Source organism: Macaca mulatta, chromosome 19, assembly GCF_049350105.2.
Source record: "Macaca mulatta isolate MMU2019108-1 chromosome 19, T2T-MMU8v2.0, whole genome shotgun sequence".
Lineage (NCBI taxonomy): Eukaryota > Metazoa > Chordata > Mammalia > Primates > Cercopithecidae > Macaca > Macaca mulatta.
The window spans coordinates 59,019,494-59,024,339 of record NC_133424.1 but is presented as its reverse complement, the minus strand read 5'-3'; the positions used below and the strand labels follow the sequence as shown (position 1 = coordinate 59,024,339).

General features: G+C 51.6%; 1 pseudogene; it reads right to left on the bottom strand.

Annotated features, from left to right (window-relative positions):
• Positions 1–2,730: 2,730 nt before the first annotated feature.
• On the bottom strand, positions 2,731–3,734 carry LOC100429772 (paraneoplastic antigen-like protein 8B; annotated as a pseudogene).
• Between the last annotated feature and the right edge of the window lie 1,112 nt (positions 3,735–4,846).

Here is a 4,846-nt window from a genome sequence, read left to right as displayed (position 1 = left end):
CCCTCGTGTTGTGGGAGGGACCCAGTGGGAGACAGTTGAATCATGGGGGCAGTTTCCCCCATGCTGTTCTCGTGGTAGTGAATAAGTCTCACGAGATCTAATGGTTTTATAAGGGAAAACCCCTTTTCCCTGGCTCTCACTCTCTCGTCTGCCATCATGTGAGACGTGACTTTTACCTTCCGCCATCATTGTGAGGTCTCCCCAGCCACGTGGAACTGTAAGTCCATTAAAACTCTTTCTTTTGTTAATTGCCCAGTCTTGGGTATATCTTTATCAGCAGTGTGAAAACGGACTAATACAGATACTATTGATGTCAGCCTTACAGAGTTGTGAAGATTAAATGACATAATAATAGCAGCTTATGGTTACTATGTTCTAAATACTATTTGTTTCAACACTTTATTGCTGCATAACAAACTACCCCAGAATGTTGTGGTTTAAACAGTAATTATTGGCCAGGTGCAGTGGCTTACGCCTGTAATCTTAGTACTAAGGGAGGCTGAAGCAGGTGGATTGCTTGAGCCCAGGAATTCAAGACCAGCTTGGGCAACATGGTGAAACTCCGTCTCTCCAAAGAAGTACGGAAAAATTAGGCAGGTTTGGTGGTGCACACCTGTAGTCCTAGCTACCTGGGAGATTGATGTGGGGGAGGATTGCTTGAGTCCAGGCGGTCGAGGCTGCAGTAAGCATGATCACACCACTGCACTCCAGCCTTGGTGACAGAGTGAGACCTTGTCTAAATAAAATAATAATAATTATTATTATTAATATATTAATATATAAAACAATAATATATAATTATAATAATTATTATTTTATTGTCTCTTACGATTTCGTGGGTTAACAGGGCTCAACAGGACGGTTTTCAGCTTCCTGCAATGTTGGTTGGGCTGCAGTCACATGGGGGCTTGAATGAGCTGGAACACCCAAGATGGTGCACTCATATGCCTACCAGTTGATATTGACTGTTGGCTGGGGTTTCAACTGGTGCTGTCAACTGTCGCAACTACCCATAGCCTCTCTATGTGTCTTGGGCTTCCGCAGCATGGTGGCTGGGTTCTCAGGGACAGTGTCCCAAGAACAAGTGTTCTAAGAGTCAGTAAGCAGAAGCCGCCAGTCTTCTTGAAGTCTACATCCCACATCAGTAACAGTGTTCCTTCCGTCTCATTCTATAAACTCCACCTCTGGATGGGGAGAAGGATAAGGAATGTGTACTCATCTTTAACCCATCATGCTACTCGAGAAACTTTACACGTATTAACTCAACGAATCCTCAATCTCATATAGGCATTACTGTTACCATAATTTTACAGTCGAGGATGCTGAGATAGAGGTCTCCCGTCAGGGCAGTTCTGCTGTTCTGTGATTGTCCAGCAGGGGCGCTCCTCACGCAGTCATCATCACAGGCGGGATTCCCACCGTGTTCCTACATCCTCATAGCTATGGCTTGTGTTTACATAGCACCAGGAGCGGTGCTAAATGCTTTGCGTAAGGAATCACGACTGAACTTAGCAAGAGTGTCCTGAGGTTGAGTTTTACAGGTGAGGACGTTAAGGCTCAGGGAGTTGAGGCCAAACATGTGGCAGACTGAGACTCAGACCAGGACCGTCTGGCTCCAAACCCGTGCCCTTGGCCACTTCCCCACAGTGACAACAGCAGCAATAACTGCGTGGCTCATGCCTGTAATCCAGCACTTTGGGAGGCTGAGGCAGGAAGATTGCTTGAGTCCGGGAGTTTGGGACTAGCCTGGGTAACATAGTGAGACCCATTTCTATACAAAAAATTAGCAGGCGTGGTGGCATGAGCCTGTGGTCTCAGCTGCTTGGGAGGCTGAGGTGGGAGGATCGCTTTAGCCTGGGAGGCAGAGGTTTCAGTGAGCTGAGATTGCACTATCATACTCCAGCCTGAGTGACGGAGTGATACCCCCCTCTGCAAAACACAACACAACACAACAAAACAAAACAAGCAAACAACAACAGCTAATTGGTATAGAAGACTCTCTGCATACCAGGCACAGGGTGTGTGTAGGGGTGTGTGTGTGTGTGTGTGTGTGTGTGTGTGTGTGTGTGTGTGTGTGATAAGTTACAATAACAACCCTATAAAGCACAAAATAGTATCCTTCCCACTTTGCAAATAAACAAATCGAGACCCAGAGAAGTTAAATATCTATGCAAGGTCACACAGATGGTAAGCGGTGGATTCAGGATTTGAGTCTAGGAAGCCTGAGTTGGGGAGAGGAGCTTCCTTCCTTCCTTTCCTTCCTTCCTTCTTTCCTTCTTTCTTTCTTTGATGGAGTCTTGCTCTGTCACCCAAGCTGGAGTACAGTGGCGCGATCTCAGCTCACTGCAAACTCTGCCACCCAGGCTCCAGCGATTCTCCTGCCTCAGCCTCCCGAGTAGCTGTGATTACAGCTACGCACCACCACACCCAGCTAATTTTTGTATTTTTTAGTAGAAACGGGGTTTCACCATGTTGGCCAGGCTGGTCTTGAACTTCTGACCTCAGGTGATCTGCCCACCTTGGCTTCCCAAAGTGTTGGGATTACAGGCATGAGCCTCCGTGCCCCGCCTGAGAAGCGATTTTCAACACCTCCTGGGTGCTTTTGGTGTCTGAAGGGCTGGTACAGGCCACAGTGGTCAGGAACTCAGGGTCCTCCAGCCCCGCTCTGTGACCTGGTGGTTGCACCCGCCCACTTTCTGAAGCCTTACAGTCCTTCGGCATCTCATTCAGGTCTGTCTCTGCTGGTCAGAAGAGCCATCATGTGAGAGTCACTGCTCCTGCCTTCTTTGACGGTCAAGTGCATCAAATCAGAGGACCTTCTTCCGTCATCTCCTGTTTGGCTTTGTCTGTCCTGGTCTGGTCACCAGGGGCAAGAACTCCATGGGACCACCTGCCTCTTCTTTGTGGCTTCAGACGGTCCACTTCTTGTGAACTTGCTCCCTGGCTGCTGCCTGGAGCGCTGTGTATAGCCCACTGTCATTGTCATCTCTGCTCAAGCCCCCTCATCTGCCTCCTTGATCTTGATGTCCAAGCTCTCCTGGGGAACTTCCTTGGATTCCTTTTTTGCCAAGGGAGATGGACACATCCCTCGGACCCTTTTTTAGCTTCTGGCTTGATTTCTGTGACCCCCTACTCTTCTTGCTACTATTGCTTGTAGCCCCAGGAGGGGGACTGGCCTTCCCGATGACTGTCCCAACGGCTGGGCCTGGGCCTCCGAAGTGGGAGGGGTGGGCGCCTCCCCAAGGGTCCCAGCAACCGCAGCCTGCGTGGACCCGTCATCCAGCATCAGGCATCTCATCTGCCTCAGGACCGTCATATCCTGCGCACGGTCCTTCCACAGAACCCTCCAGATCCCATCCTTGGCCAGGATCTCTGTGGGAATGGCAGCGTGATTGACGTCCTCCACAAACTCCACCAGGGCGGCCTGGGCCTTCTCGTTCATCAGGGCCTTCATGTGTCACAACCTGAACGTGCCCAGGGGCAGGAGGGTCGGCTGCAGGACAGCTTCAACGTCCGCCTGCTCCAGGCCCTCCTGGATGCCAGTGACCAGCAGGGCCCTGTGCGCGTCCACGTCCAGGCTCCGGCACCAGTCCTGCAAAAGGCTCATGGCCATGGTGCCGCCCCCTCGGCGCTGATCTTGGAGCAGCAGGGAGCCCGAGATAGGGGTGGGCTGCAGCGCACGGTGTCAATGCAACCCTGGCAAGCCACCCGCAGGGCTTAGAGTCCCAGTTCCGGTGAATGTGGCAAGGCTGGAGTGGGGATGAGGGCTCGGGTGTCCTGGCTGCCTGCTGGCTGGCTAGACACAGTGATCTTTCCCCAGGACCCCTCCCCAGAGCTGTGTGAGGATCCGCAGGAGACTACGGATCTGTTCTCCAGGGATGCACATGGGTTCCTTTGAGGGCAGCAGCTCCCTCTTAGAGCCAGCAGAGGAGGAAACTCCTCCTGCTCCAGCCACATGGGGACACCCCCTCCCTGTTGCCCCTTAATCCTGATGGTTCCTCTGTGCCTCATCAGCCACCGCAGCAGGCCTGGGTTCCAGGATAGGCCTGTCTCTCCCTCCTCCATTGGCTACCGCTGTTTCCATGACAACCGTTTTCAGGCTGTTGCAGGAACTGAGCATTTTTTGTTTTAAGAAGCCCACTGAAAACGAGACTATGCATCTTGTTTGTTTACTGGCGTCTTTCATGACTCCAGGAGACAGGCCTCACACAGAGAGCTAGGCTTAGTCAGTAGGACCGGGCCTTCCTCTGGGGCACCAGGCTCCAGATCTAGGGTGAGTTTGATGTTTAGGACCCAGTGTGGGCCAGGTGAAACAGAGACTGAGTGAAGGCTGTGCGGTGTGCTGCCTGATGCAGGGGCACAGAGTCTATCAAGGTAAAAAAAAAAAAAAAAAAAAAAAAAAAACCACCACCAGCTGGGCACAGTGGCTCACACGCCTGTAATCCCAGCACGTTGGGAGGCCGAGGCAGGCAGATCACTTGAGGTCAAGAGTTTGAGACCAGCCTGGCCAACATGATGAAACCCTGTCTCTACTGAAAAATCCAAAAATTAGCCAGACATGGTGGTGTGCACCTGCGATCCTAGCTACTCAGGAGGCTGAGACAGGAGAATTGCTTGAACCTGGGAGGTGGAGGTTGCAGTGAGCAGAGATCGCACCACTGCACTCCAGCCTGGGAGACAGGGTGAGAGTCTGTCTCAAAAAAAAAAAAAAAAAAAAGAAAACAAAACAAAAGACAAGACAAGACCACGACCTCTGGGCAGCCACTGCTACCATGACCGTGCTGGGCCCTGCTGTGCGGTGGGAAGTAGGCGGGGTGCTCAGGTGAGGACTTGCTGGTGGAGGGGG